General features: G+C 47.7%; 1 protein-coding gene across 2 annotated transcripts in view; it reads left to right on the forward strand.

Annotated features, from left to right (window-relative positions):
- Nucleotides 1–3,380: 3,380 nt before the first annotated feature.
- The window catches only part of STARD3NL (STARD3 N-terminal like), a 52,348-nt gene continuing 40,362 nt past the window's right edge, over nucleotides 3,381–15,366 (forward strand). For both annotated transcript variants that reach the window (XM_082479826.1, XM_082479827.1), the window contains exon 1: nucleotides 3,381–3,451. The gene's annotated coding sequence lies outside the window, so the exon portion shown is untranslated. The remainder of the gene's footprint in view (nucleotides 3,452–15,366) is intronic.

Genomic DNA, 15,366 nt, shown 5'->3' on the forward strand with positions numbered 1-15,366 from the left:
GCACAGCCTGGAAAAAACTAGTCCATTAGCCCATGCTCAGCGGATTTTTTTCCAAGTCTGCACTGCTAAATCTCCTCTCTTTGGACAACATTGCAATCACGAGATTGCTTGGTTAATTCTTTCATAAATAAGGACTTTCAAAGCCAACTTCTATATGGTGTAACCTGTCTGAAGTTACCTGAGTGGTTACTGAATGTAAATCCATAAATCTCTCAATTTCTTATCCAAAAGCAGAAGTTGATTATGAGCTCCTAAAATTAAGGTGTCCTTTAGCTCACTAAGATGGTCTGAAATTAAGGCATCCAGCAATAATACTGTGTGTGGTACACAAAAAGATATTTTGGTTCTCAGAATTTCAGTAGATTTGAAAGCATAGCCTTAGTATATTGTGCTAAGCACTTTAATTACTGACTATTTTTAGTAAAGCTTAGTGAAGTCTTTTCAACAAACGTTACTTGAATTTCCTTGAATAATACAAGACAAGATGTCTCTGACTCCTTGCAGTAGGAACTGAGAGTTCTTCACCCATCAGGATCCTCCCCACACAACCTGAAGAAAAGGAAAAGCAGAAAAAACACTGTTTTCTCCTCAGTGAGATTCTATAAGGTGGTATTTTGACAAAGCTAGCAGAATAGAGGAGATAGGCCTCCTAGAAGGAGGAAGGGACTCAAACATTAAACTGACAAATCTTCATACATCAATTCGTTGTCTTGAGACAGAGATTTCTCCTCTCTCCTAGCTCTGATCCACAATCCCTTTTCCCCCTCCCTTCCATAGTTGCATCATGTCTTCCTTTTAAAGCCAACCACCCCTTCCTCTAGCTCTCTTCTTCTCTACAGGTTAACCTCTCCCAGTTCTCACCAGCACTCTAGAAGAGCTGTCAACAGGACGAGAAGCTTGAGGAGGGAGACAAGTTGCATTAGCTGATACGAATAGTTTAAAGAAGATGGGTTCTCTGTTGATCTCAGTGTTACTTTACATTACTTCTACATTTTCAGAAATTTAGGTCTGGTGGGTTTTTTTGCTATTCTTCTAATACTATATCTAGCATAACTACAAAACAGAATAGCCATTCTGGAGCTACAAACTAACCGCCTTCTACTCAGTCCTTTCCTTACAGCCAGATCTCCTTTTTACCATGAACCATCCAGCTACCTAGTTCTGTGAGTATGTATGGCTATCAGGCCTAAGTCCCAGCTGGTTATAACTATCGTATCACTTTATTGGTTTATAACAATTCCTTCCATCAGAGAGTTCTGCTTTACTTGTGATGTTAATGGTTACACACAGCCTGCATAGGCTTTAGTTAGCTGAAAGCTATCTTCTCTTTATTGAGCTTGGCTATATTTTCAAGATGTAACACTGGTCTTTTTAATAGTTTGATAACCACTCATGAAGCCCGAATAACAGTGGTTTTTCGTGTATTTTCACAAATTATGCTCCTAGTCTGTTCATCTAAATGCCAGCCACACCTTATTTCAGGATATATTTCTTTCAATGTATGCAGTGACAGAGGGCTGCTGCTTTTGTTTTGTAATGTGTTAAACAACTTGTATCAAAACTATTTGGTGACAGGTAATTCAAATGCAGCCTGCCACTGAGATTCAAAAGTCTTTCTCTTTGCATTTTTATGAAAAGTAACAGATGCCTGCCGGAAAGCCTGAGGTGATCTTTAGTACAATAACTCTGAAAAAAAAAAAAAAAACAAAGAAAGATAAGCAAAGTAAACTAACATAGGTAAAAAGGATAAAAATGCATAAAATTACTATGTGTTAACAGACTTTCATTAAGAAAACATGATTAGCAAAAAAAAAAATAAAATCTTGCAAGATTTTCCTCACACCTAAAGGAATTCCTCTCCCTTCCCATTGATGAGAAGCAGTAGCGGACAGGACATTTTATTTCAGGTTCTGGGTTTGTGGAACAAAGATGAAGCCATTCACCTCAGCTGTCATTCACCATAATGGTTTTTATAATAAATGCTTAGGGTACTTGTTTCCAGCTCTGTTCTAACTCCAGGCTGAACACCCCAGCAGCCAGCATCACCTTGCTGCAGCCACTGTGCACGGATCCTGAAGATGTGTGCGGTCTTGTGGAGCCAGGCAAGATGGGGTGGGTGACTGTAAAAGAAATAAGCTTTTAGGTGATTTAAGTAACTTAGGCCTGATTAGACTTTTCTTTATATATATTTTGAGAATAATCATAGAATGGTTGAAGAATAGATATAATTATATAAGGTTAATTAATAGAATGGAGGTGCTTAAAGACAATATGAACATTGAGCTACAACTTCAGAAGAGGAACTGGAATGGAACGATAAGAGTCAGCTGAAAATTAATGAAATTTTGGAACTACTGAAGAATGAAGAACTGGGAGACTTTAAAGAAACACTAAGCTTGCCAGACAGAAATATCAACTATGTAATTTTGTGTAGAATCATATATATAGATGTATTTTGTTAGCCACTTGCCACTGACTGAGGTGATGGCCCAACTCTGAGTTGTTAATAAAGCAAACCTAGAGGTACCCACAGTGTGGTGAAATTCTTTAACGGTGACCACGAGCTGGATAGTTGCAGCTTTTTTTCCTAGACCTCTCCTTTAATCTTTCTTCCTCTGCTTCCCTGCTCTAATGCAACCGCTGTGATGAATTTTATTTTGCTCTTCTTTCCTCTGTATAACTTGATATGTACAGCGGAGCATGTTATGTCTGTAGATTTTTTGTTTTGTTTTGTTTTTTAGAAGAGGTGTATCGTGGATCTGGCCTTCAACACTGAACTGCAAACCTGACGACATATATATGAGCGTTTGACAAGCTTTGGGCCTCGATAAGGACAGGATGGTTTTCGTCAGTGGCCGGTTGGTTGAGTTTCTGTCGCATTTGCACCATGATGCCAACCACGCTTGGATTTCCTGCTGCTAATCTCAGTAAATATCAGGTCTCTGCTATGACAAGGCACAGGAGCTCAGGCAGAATTTAGGCCAACCGCAGATAATCAGCCTCACTCCCCGTTTTGATTGCTTCACCACGACTCGGGGGCGCCCACATTTAAAGAGGAGAGCCCCCCACCGCGGGGCACACGGCCACGCGTGGGCCACCCCCGCTCTGCCTGCTCGACCCCTGAGCCCTTGCGCCACAGCCGGGCCGGGCCGTGGCGCAGCCCGAGCCGGCAGCGACAGCGGCGGGGGGGTACCGAGACATCCCCCCTCCCGCCCCGGAGCCACTGCGGCGCATCCCTCGTCCTTAATTAAGTTCAAAACCCCGCGCCGCCGCGCCGCCGGAGGGGTCGGTGGGTTGAGCCCCGCCTCCCCGGCCAGCCCCCGCCCCCTCCGGCGCTCGGCCCCGCCCCCTTCCGCGCCAGGCCCCGCCCCGCCCGTCCCCGGAGCCTGCGGCGCTGCCCGGCCGCGGTGCGGGCCCTCTCCTTCCCTCGGGCCGGAGCTGTGTGTCCGAGGTAAATCGTCGCCGCCGCTCCGTCGCCCGGCGGCGGGGAAAGGGGCGAGGGGAGGGAAAACGCCGAGAGGGATTCGGGGCGGGTTGCCGGCGGAGGTGCGGCCTGGCCGCGCCTCCAGCGGGAGGCCGCGGCTGAGGGGAGCGGCGCGAGGGCGGCCCGCGCGGGGGGGCGGTGGGTGGTGGTGGTGGTGGTGGTGGTGGTGGTGGTGAGGGGGTGCAGCGCCGCAGGCCGTTGCGGCCTTCCCCTCCCTTCCTCCCGCGCCGGTGCCGCAGCTCTCCCTGGGGAGGGGAAGGTGGGGGGCCCGGTGGGCGGCCCGCTCCCTCAGGCACGGCTTTGTGTGTCGTGTCGTCCCCGTTCCCCCCCCGCCCCGGTGCGTCCCCCGCTGTCCTGGTGGGGCGGGGGAGAGAAACGGCGGTGGGCGGGGAGAGGAGGAGGAGGAGGAGGAGGAGGAAGGAGGAAGGAGGAGGTCACGTGGCGGGAGGCGGCCGGGCGGGGCGGGGGTCCTCTCTCCGGGAATGGGGGCGTATGGGGGACTCGGGGGATGTTCGATCGGCGGAGCTGCGTGGGCTGCCTCTCCTGAGGTCCGGTCTCCTGCGTGCCCGACACCTCTCCTGCTGGGGGACCTGCAGGTTGGAGGAGGATTGTCTTTCCCCCCTCTTTCTGAGGTCCTGGTTATGCAGATGCATCTACACGCGGAGGTACAGGGACCTGTGCGTCCTGCTGATAACGGTGTGGGCAAACCAGGGCGTGCAAATCTGTGGTTTCCATTATGGGAAAAACGTTACGCTAGGGTTTAATTTTAGCGTCGGACTGCATTTAGGCGACTTTGGAGAGGCGCTGCCCGATTTCAGCACCCGAATTAGAAGTCGGTCATTCATTCGTGAAATGTAATGTTTTGCATGTATCTTAAGGGCCATGTCTGCAGAGTGAGCTGGTTAAGCTTACAGCAGTTTGATCTGTGCTAGCAGTTAGAGTTACTCATTGGTGAAGGGCTAACTTTGAGTCAGTTCCCAATCTCGTGGTAGTCAGGTGTAAGTAGATACAGTGATTGACTTTAACATAGAAAATATTCACCACAAATACTAAACTTGAAGAAAGAGTTGTTGTTTTTGTTTTTTTTTTTTTTTAATCATGTTATTGTGCTCAGAGGTATAAGGCTGTTGTGATATTTCTGCACAGTGTTGCCGGTACATTTTATTATGTATGTTTGTCATCTTGGCTTTTATAATGTGATGTAGGATTGTGTTGAGCGTTAATCGCTGTAAGAGCTGTCATTTTGTTCTGGGTATCCTAGTATTTTGCAGGATTATTACTCGATCAAACATTGAGAGAAGGCTTATTTCTATTTATAAGTCAATAGAGTTGTAATTATTTTTAGTAGATGTTTTTCATCAGCTTTGCAGTTTTAAGTAGGCCAGATGCAGAGTGATTGGGGTTTTGTTTGTTGATAGTGTTCAGGGCCAGATACTTGGGTAGAATGCAGCAGTGGTCCACTTGTTATGACACAGATCCTTAACTTTAAGTATTTTTCTGTTATTTGCATGTTAGACTTTTTCAAGATGAATGATGTTCTTTATAGATTTGGTATGTTGAGAAAGAAATATTTGACCTTTTTAACAATGCTGAGATCTGTGAATTACTAAACTCTTAAGTTCAGATGGATTAGGCGTTCCTTTTGGTGCATTTGTGCTAGAATGTGTTTTTCTTGATGTGATGCATTCTAATTTTCATAAATTCTCAAGTGTTTAGCCATGAGTTTTTTTCAAAGTGAGTTTAACACTATTGTTCTAGGCCTTCATTCAGTGAAAGAATGTATTAAGGCTTCACCATTTTTAAATTTGTCAGACCATACTACTTAAACATATGTTTTAATAACTGCTTTTGCTGAAATGTTTTACAGGGCCAAATGTAATTTCTAGTTAGCAGGATTAATGGTTTTCATTCAGTGAATTGAGTCAGCAAGCACAATCTTACCAGTGCTTTTTCAGCAGAGATGGGTGATGGGGTAATGGTACATCACAGTTGTGACAGTAGAAACTGTGATTTCGCGTCCTTAGCAAGCAGAATGCAGCAACTTAGCTGAGTCACTTTAGAGGATCACAGATGTGTTGCTTGTTAAATGTTCTCTAATTTAACTGTATCTGCTAAAAATGTGTCCTTAATTTGAAATCCTTAGTGATTGTGTTAAAAGACAACTTGTATATCAATTCTCTGCTTCGCTGTGTTAAATTCAGCTAGGAGTAAGATTAAAAATGAAGGGTTGAAAAAAGAAATAATCTTAGTAAAGAATGAAATGGATACCTTGTAATGCCATCATGCTTTTGATGTTAAGGTCAGCTACTCGGTCATCACGTGAAGCCCTGAAACAGCATCACTTTAGACATTAGGAGTTAATTTCTATGTAGACGAATTATGTGGAGGTGTGGTAGAATAAATAATTTATGCTGAAGGTTCAGGTGTAGATTTTAGCTAGAATTTGCTGCTACTTGGACTGGGTAATTATTTCCTTACAATGTCCTTTAAGCCATGTAAGGAGAAAAATAGAGGTAATATGTAAACCTTGATACTTTCTTTTGTTTTGAAGCATCTTCAGGAGCTATAAAATAGGAGTTAAAAGTGAAAAATCTTAAAAAATTTCTTTTGTATTCTAAAATAGATGTTAATTTCTTAAAATTCTATATTTCTTAAGAACTCTGCAGAATTTCCAGGGCTTGAGTTTGACGGGAGAAAACTTTTGCACCATTTTGTTAAATGCTTTTTGAGGGGGTGATAGAATCCTGAGTGTTTCCCACTAATAAATAAAATGACTGACATATTGCAGGAAGAGTCTTGCAATTCTGTGCTAACAAAATAAGAGCTTTTCTTGTCCAAGTAGTATCTGGCTAGCAGCCTTGGGGCATGCGTTGTTGAATTGGAGAAAACAAACAAACAAATGTGTATGAGTATCTTATGTAATAAACCAGTATTTTGCTTGATGTTCGAGGCAATCATTAAGAAGTGTGATCTCTTCAAAGAATTGTATCATTTATGTAGAGAAGTACTGACATGACAAAATAGATATGCTTTTGATACCTAAAAGGTTTATTTGGCCTACAGCTGTTTTAACTGTGGGAACTGAATGGATCATAAGCCCTTGTTGCTTAATACTTACAGCTTAGTGGACTAAAATTTGTGGTGAAATCTTTGTGAGCTGATTTGGGGTGAGCTACAAAGTCAGCTTCAGAGAGCAGGTAATAGAAGTGAAGAATAATTAAGACCAGATTTGGTGGAGGTGTTTTAATTGTCTTTTCACTATCTTTGTACCACTTCCCCTTCATGCCCACTTCTCTTCCCTTCCTGCTTTTTGCAAGAAATTGGTGGCTTCTTTTTTTTCTTTTTTTTTTTTTTTTTTATTGCATGCAGCTATTGCATGTTCCTGGTGTGTGTACATATGCATAAACCATACAAAATACTGTATACATATATTAATATTACTGTGGGGAGCTGATTGCATTTAACCTTAAAATCCTGATGTAGTTTCAGGTCTTTGGCAAGACTAGTCCAGAACATCTTAACCAAAAATGAGGTGATGTTTTAGTTTTAAGAAAACAATAACTTAATTTTGGTAATTAAGTGAATACTATCAATCAGAATGTATTGGTCTCACATGGGATGATGTATCATCAATTCTGTAACTGAGATACTTGTTCTCTGTATGTTCTAAGGACTTAACAGTAATAAAACATACAAACTTCAGTTTTGTAGTTTGCGGTGATTGGGCAGGTGAGACCTGAAGCACATTTTTGGAACGTTTTATGGTGCATCCTTTTTGTCTGTTAGTTAGAAGTACAGGCCAAACAGTCCCTGTTTCCTGAAGAGCAAGAATGTGAAGATTGAGGATCAGGACCGACCAACCACACACAAAAGAAGAAGAAAGAAGTAGGAGGAGGGAGATGATGCTCCGATGCTGGTGGGATCCCAGTATCCTCAGCTCCAACAACGTTTCACTGCATCCTTCAGAAGGCGCTTGTTGAGGGAGGTTTTTGTCCATCTCTGCTACGTATGAACACACAAAGTCCAAACCTCTGAGCTGTTTCCCTTGGAAAAAACATACTAAACGCAAAGAGCATGAGAACAGCAGTAGTCCCTCTGAGAGAACGTCCATCTGGCCCAATGCTTGGTTTCCAAAGCGGCCAACCATCAGTGTCTACAGGAGAGCGTATGAGCCGTGCAAGTCTGCCTCTGTTGGGGTCTTGTGGGTGCTCATAGACCTCAGTGGCTGGGACTGGCCTCCCCTGGGACCCCCACCCCAACCGTGTCCTGCCAGGGGCCCAGGGGACATGTCTCAGCTCAGCCTGGGGCTTTCAGTCCCTGCCTGGGCGCTGTTGTAGGTGTGCCCGTCACTGCCCTTGTCTCCTTCCTATGTCTTGGTCTTGTGCTCCTCAGACCTAGGTCCTAGCTTTTGGTGCATTCCTGGAGGTTTTGACAAGGCTGGTGGATGTGGTGCTTAGGGATGTGGTTTAGTGGTGGTTTGGGCAGTGTTAGGTTGATGGTTGGACTCGATGATTTTAAAGGTCCCTTCCAACCCAGACAGTTCCATGATTATTCTATCATGCTAGGCGTATGATAGCATAACTGTTCTGTTCTATTCCCTGCGCTCAGCATGAGTTGAAGAATAATGAGACTATTTGCCTGAAATGCCAAGGGGTTTTCAGCTCCAAAAACACTTCCAAGGACACACAACACACCGTCTACAAGTGGAAACAGGATTTTATTTTATGGTATTTTATGTTATTTTTCTGAATCCATTTCGGAGCCAATGCTGACAAGGATCAACACAATGCACATGTGTAACCAGGAGCAGTCTGATGTATTCTCCAGTTCAGGTAGAAGAAACATGCCTTGCAGTCTGGCAAAGCGTAAGTAGAGAAAGTAGCAACAGGAGTACAGGCCAAACAGTCCCTGTTTCCTGAAGAGCAAGAATGTGAAGATTGAGGATCAGGACCGACCAACCACACACAAAAGAAGGAGGAGGAAGGAGATGATGATGACCAAGAAGGTGACTGAGACAATGATGACAAAGAAGAGAAGACAGCAATGATGACAATGAAGAAAAGATGGCAATGAGGATGAAGAGAAGAGGAGGAAGATGATGATGACCAACAAGACAATGACTACAACAATGACAACAAAGAAGAGAAGATCACGGCTACAACAATGATGAAGAAGAGGGCAGGGCCAAGGGCAACGAAGAAGGGAGAGGAGAGGAGGGCGGCGGCAAGGGCGACGAAGAAGGGAGGGGAGAGGAGGGCGGCGGCAAGGGCGACGAAGAAGGGAGGGGAGAGGAGGGCGGCGGCAAGGGCGACGAAGAAGGGAGAGGAGAGGAGGGCGGCGGCAAGGGCGACGAAGAAGGGAGAGGAGAGGAGAGGAGGGCGGCGGCAAGGGCGACGAAGAAGGGAGAGGAGAGGAGAGGAGGGCGGCGGCAAGGGCGACGAAGAAGGGAGAGGAGAGGAGGGCGGCGGCAAGGGCGACGAAGAAGGGAGAGGAGAGGAGGGCGGCGGCAAGGGCGATGAAGAAGGGAGAGGAGAGGAGGGTGGCGGCAAGGGCGACGAAGAAGGGAGAGGAGAGGAGAGGAGGGCGGCGGCGGCAAGGGCGACGAAGAAGGGAGAGGAGAGGAGGGCGGCGGCAAGGGCGACGACGAAGGGAGAGGAGGGGAGGGCGGCGGCAAGGGCGACGACAATATGAAGACGATGATGGAGGAAAAGAAGGGAGAGGAGAGAGAATATGAAGATGATGATGGAGGAAAAGAAGGGAGAGGAGATAAGGATTAGTAGTATTTTTTGTGTGTGGTATGGTGGGGTATTTTCAAAATTAGGACATGTATCAATGACAAGCATACTTTTTGCCCATATGTTTTCCCAGAGGAGCCCTGACAAGGGGCTGTGTTCAATGCTACAGGGGACAAGAAGCAACCCCTGGGGGCCCACCCTTGCACTCTAGAAAGCTTCCTTCACCCCCCCAGATGCGAGGCTCGAGAGAGACCTTCATGGAGCATGAGCAGCAGGCACCTAGCCAAAATGGTCCAAAGGAGCCCTGGCAAGGGGCTGTGCTCAGTGCTGCAGAGGAAGGCAAAAAACCCCCAGAGCCAGTTTCTAGCCCACTCTGGGGGGAAAAAAAGCCTTCCTCCCCCCAGCTGTAGGGCATGAGAGGCCATCTTTGTGGTGCATCAGCAGCAGGCAGTAACCTAGCCAAAATGGACCGGAGGAGCCCTGACAAGTGGTCATGCTCAATGCTGCAGAGGAAGGCAAAAAACCCCGGGGACCAGTGCCAATCTGCCCCGGGGGAAAATTCCTTCCTGACCCCAGAGCTGGCGATCGGCTATTCCCTGAGCATGTGAGCAAGACGTGCTTCCTTGTCCCACGACCTGGTCACGCCTCCTAGGAGATGCCCAAGCCCTATTCTACTCCAGCCTGGAGCCATCTCAGAGGTTTACGAGAATGCCCAAATGCCCCGGCCTGATGGACCTTGGGGGCAAGAATCCTTCCCGTGCTTGGCAGGACACCAGTAGGTGCTCCAAAGCACTGGGACTCCTTGCAACTTCTCTGTATCCCATTTCCTATGGCTGCTGCCACTGGCTCTGCGGAGGATGAAGATGGTGAGCTCTCTGCAGCACTCCTCAAGAAGGGATTCCCATGGTCTTACCACTGCTAACCCGCTGAAAAGGCCTGATAGCCTCAGGCACCTCTAGGGGTTGGTGTTTCTTCTCCTCTCCTCAGGGGCTTGCCAAAGGGTGAAGCAGGATTTCCATCCATCAGATGAGCTTTGAAGGTGGCCCTACCAGGAGCTGATCTGGCAGCGGAGAGCCTCCAGCAGCCTCGTCCATCCTCTGATCTTCATCTTCCTCCCTCACCCCCTCCAAGTATTTCCACCAGCTCCTCAAGAACTTCCTCTGAGATGTCTTCAGGCTGCCCCCTGGCCAACTGGCAGCGGAACACGGGAGGATGGCCCCTTTATCCTGCCTTGGGGCATTGTGACTGCTGCGTTGCCAGGTAGTGGCACGGTGACATGGGGGTGATGGGGCTCCCTATGCACAGCATTGCCCATCGCCCCTCCACCCAGCATCCTTCAAAGGAAAGCCTTGGGCTTTTTAGTACTTGTCGTGGTTTGGCCTCAGCCAGCAACAGAGGACCACGCAGCCGCTCACTCGACTCCCACAGCCGTGGGAAAAATCAGCAGAAAAGGGCAAAACTCGTGGGTTGAAATATTATAATTTAACAGAACAGACAAAGGGAAAAAGAAAGAAAAGAAAGAAAGAAAAACAATAACACCGGTAAAGGAATACAAGAACGCGATTACAGTACCGCCGCGAAGCGCACCGACTGGACCCGCACCGGACCCGCACCGCAGCAACCTGCCCCCGAGTGGCGACTGACTCCCCCGCCCCGGCTAGCTCCTTTTATAGTGGGGCATGGGTCACGTGGTATGGAATACGTGCCTCCCCTGCCGGCTCCTTGGAAATTAACCCCATCCTTGCCGGAACCAGGACATTATCCACCCCTTATTCCATACCATCTATGTCATGCCCAGATCTTTCAGTTCCCATAGTCTATGAGCCATCCCTTAAAAATGCCCATTAAGCTCACGTAGTCCATGACAGTAGGCTCCAGCAGTGAGAACAGTCTCTCAGGGCACATAAGATGATGTGTAGTGCTGAACTGGTGGGTGCTGTATTTGAAGCTCGTGACTGGGGAATGCAATACAGTCCATGCCCATGGTCCACAGGTTGAAGATGTCGATCTCAAGGAAAATTGCTGGGCGCCAGATACTGAGATCAGTTCTTATTACATCATAAAATTATTCACTGGCTATTCTCACCCAAAATCAAATCCCCATGAGGTACACATCGGACTTCCCCATCCTCTCGCATCATCCACCAAGTGCACCCGGGTCCTTGTGCAAAAGCAATCCCACGGATGGGTTTGCCTTTGCCTGAGGCAGGGCTAACCCAGACTGTCTTTCCTAACATATTCTTCATATGCACTACAGGGACTTTATCCCCTTCTACTGTACATGGAAGTTTTGATTGGGCAGGGCCAGCTCGATTGGCAGATCCCCTAGTGTTAACCAACCAGGTAGCTTTTGCTAAATGGGTATCCCAATGTTTGAAGGTCCCACCCCCCATGGCTCTCAGGGTAGTCTTTAGCAGTCCGTTATATCGTTCTATCTTACCCGAGGCTGGTGCGTGATAAGGAATGTGATATACCCACTCAATGCCATGCTCTTTGGCCCAGGTGTCTATGAGGCTGTTTCGGAAGTGAGTCCCGTTGTCCGACTCAATTCTTTCTGGGGTGCCATGTTGCCATAGGATTTGCTTTTCAAGGCCCAGGATAGTGTTACGGGCGGTGGCATGGGGCACAGGGTATGTTTCCAGCCATCCAGTGGTTGCTTCCACCATTGTGAGCACGTGGCGCTTGCCTTGGCGAGTTTGTGGGAGTGTGATATAATCAATCTGCCAGGCCTCCCCATATTTATATTTTAGCCATCGTCCTCCGTACCAAAGAGGCTTTAACCGCTTGGCTTGCTTAATGGCAGCACACGTTTCACATTCGTGGATAACCTGTGCAATAGTGTCCATGGTCAAGTCCACCCCTCGGTCACGAGCCCATCTATATGTTGCATCTCTTCCTTGATGGCCTGAGGCATCGTGGGCCCACCGAGCTATGAATAGTTCACCCTTACGTTGCCAGTCCAGATCCACCTCAGCCACTTCAATTTTAGCAGCCTGATCTACCTGCTGGTTGTTTTGATGTTCCTCAGTGGCCCGATTCTTGGGGATGTGGGCATCTACATGACGTACTTTCACAACCAGATTCTCAATCCGGGCAGCTATATCTTGCCACAGTTCAGCAGCCCAGATGGGCTTACCTCTGCGCTGCCAGTTGTTCTGCTTCCACTGCTGTAACCACCCCCACAGAGCATTTGCCACCATCCATGAATCAGTATAGAGGTAAAGTACCGGCCATTTCTCTCGCTCAGCAATGTCCAAAGCCAGCTGGATGGCTTTTACCTCTGCAAACTGACTCGACTCACCTTGTCCTTCAGTGGCTTCTGCAACTCGTCGTGTCGGATTCCACACAGCAGCCTTCCACTTTCGATGCTTTCCCACAATTCGGCAGGACCCATCAGTGAACAGGGCATGTTTCTTCTCATTTTCTGGCAGTTCATTATACGGTGGGGCCTCTTCTGCACGCGTCACCTCTTCCTCTAGTGATATTCCGAAATCTTTGCCTTCTGGCCAGTCCATGATCACTTCCAGTATGCCTGGACGACTGGGGTTTCCCATTCGAGTTCGCTGGGTGATCAGTGCAATCCACTTACTCCACGTAGCATCAGTTGCATGATGTGTGGCAGGGACCCTTTCTTTGAACATCCAGCCCAGCACTGGCAGTCGAGGTGCTAAGAGGAGCTGTGCTTCAGTGCCAACCACCTCCGAAGCAGCTTGAACCCCCTCGTATGCTGCCAATATCTCCTTTTCTGTTGGGGTATAGCGGGCTTCGGATCCTCTGTATCCCCGACTCCAGAACCCCAGGGGTCGACCTCGAGTCTCCCCTGGTGCTTTTTGCCAGAGGCTCCAGGTCGGGCCATTCTCCCCGGCTGCAGTGTAGAGCACATTTTTAACGTCTTGTCCTGCCCTGACTGGCCCCAGCGCTACTGCATGAACTATTTCCTGCTTAATTTGTTCGAAAGCTTGTCGTTGCTCAGGACCCCACTTAAAATCATTCTTTTTCCGCGTCACTTGATATAGAGGGCTCACAATCAGGCTGTAATTTGGAATATGCATCCTCCAAAAACCCACAACACCTAAGAAAGCTTGTGTTTCCTTTTTACTAGTCGGTGGGGACATAGCTGCTATTTTATTGATCACATCCATTGGGATCTGACGGCGTCCATCTTGCCACTTTATTCCTAAAAATTGTATCTCCTGTGCAGGTCCCTTAACCTTACTTCGTTTTATGGCAAAGCCAGCTTTCAGAAGAATTTGAACTATTTTATTCCCTTTCTCAAAAACTTCTTCTGCTGTGTCGCCCCATACAATGATGTCATCAATGTACTGCAAATGTTCTGGAGCTTCACCCTGTTCCAGTGTGGTCTGGATCAGTCCATGACAAATGGTGGGGCTGTGTTTCCACCCCTGGGGCAGTTGATTCCAGGTGTACTGGATGCCCTTCCAAGTGAAAGCAAACTGTGGCCTGCACTCTGCCGCCAAAGGGATTGAGAAGAATGCATTGACGATATCAATCGTTGCATACCACTTGGCTGCCTTCGACTCCAGTTCGTATTGAAGCTCTAGCATGTCTGGCACAGCAGCGCTCAGCGGTGGTGTGACTTCATTCAGGCCACGATAATCCACTGTTAGCCTCCACTCTCCATTAGATTTTCGCACTGGCCATATGGGACTATTAAAGGGTGAGCGAGTCTTGCTAATCACTCCTTGAGTCTCTAGTTGACGAATAAACTTATGGATGGGAATCACAGAGTCTCGGTTAGTACGATATTGCCGTCGATGCACCGTTGTGGTAGCAATCGGCACCTGTTGTTCTTTGACCCTCAACAACCCTACCACAGAGGGGTCCTCTGAGAGACCAGGCAAGGTGGATAACTGTTCAATTTCTTCTGTCTCCAAGGCAGCTATGCCAAAAGCCCACCGATATCCTTTTGGGTCCTTGAAGTATCCTCTCCTGAGATAGTCTATGCCAAGGATGCATGGAGCCTCTGGGCCAGTCACAATGGGATGCTTTTGCCACTCATTTCCAGTTAGGCTTACTTCAGCTTCCAGTACAGTCAACTCTTGGGATCCCCCTGTCACTCCAGAAATACAAATGGGTTCTGCTCCTCTGTAATTTGATGGTATTAAGGTGCATTGTGCACCAGTGTCCACCAGAGCCTTATACTCCTGTGGCTCAGATGTGCCAGGCCATCGAATCCACACAGTCCAATAAACCCGGTTGTCCCTTTCCCCCACCTGGCTGGAGGCAGGGCCCCTCTAATCCTGATCATAGTATACGTTACTCACTTGTTGCAAAAATGATTTGGAAGTCCCTTCAAGAGGATCGGAGGTTAGATCAGGCCTTCCATTCTGTCTGGGGAACTGTCTGCTGGAAACAGGAGCTGCACTTTTTCTGGAGGGATCCCCTTTTGTGTTTGTTCTTCCTTGCAGCTCACGTACCCGTGTCCGTAGTGCTGAGGTAGGTTGTCCATCCCACCTCCTCATGTCCTCTCCGTGGTCATGCAGGTAAAACCACAGGGTGCCTCGTTGTGTGTACCCCCTATACTCTTCCTCTTGAGTAGGGAAACGCCTGCTCCTAATAGCTGAGATGCTGGCCTGTACAGGTGGGGAGTAGGACATACTCTCTTCAAGTTGCTGGACCTTCTGGGACAGTTTCTCCACAGCTGAAACGAGGGGGGAAGATAGGCTTTCTTCATATTGACGGAGTCGTCCAGCCACCTCATCCACCGTTGGTCCCTCTTCACCTCTCCATTCCATCACTGCCAAGGAGTTGGCATATGATGATGGTGCGCTCCGTACAAACTTCCGCCATATGGGCCTTGTGCACTGGACTTCATCAGGATCTGTGGGTAACTGCGTATTATCTGGGTCAAAGTAAATCATCTCTCGTACGGCTAATTCCCTTAGGTACTGGATACCTTTTTCCATGGTGGTCCACTTGCTTGGACGACATACAACATCTTCACTGAAAGGATACCTTTCCCTTACACCTGCCAGGAGTCGCCTCCAGAGGCTGAGGGCTTGTGTCTTTTTCCCAATTGCCTTGTCAATGCCTGCCTCCCTAGACAAGGATCCCAGCTGCTTAGCTTCCCTGCCCTCTAATTCCAAGCTACTGGCCCCGTTATCCCAGCATCGGAGCAGCCAGGTG

This window comes from Vanellus vanellus, assembly GCF_965231255.1.
Source record: "Vanellus vanellus genome assembly, chromosome: 2".
Taxonomy (NCBI): Eukaryota; Metazoa; Chordata; class Aves; order Charadriiformes; family Charadriidae; genus Vanellus; species Vanellus vanellus.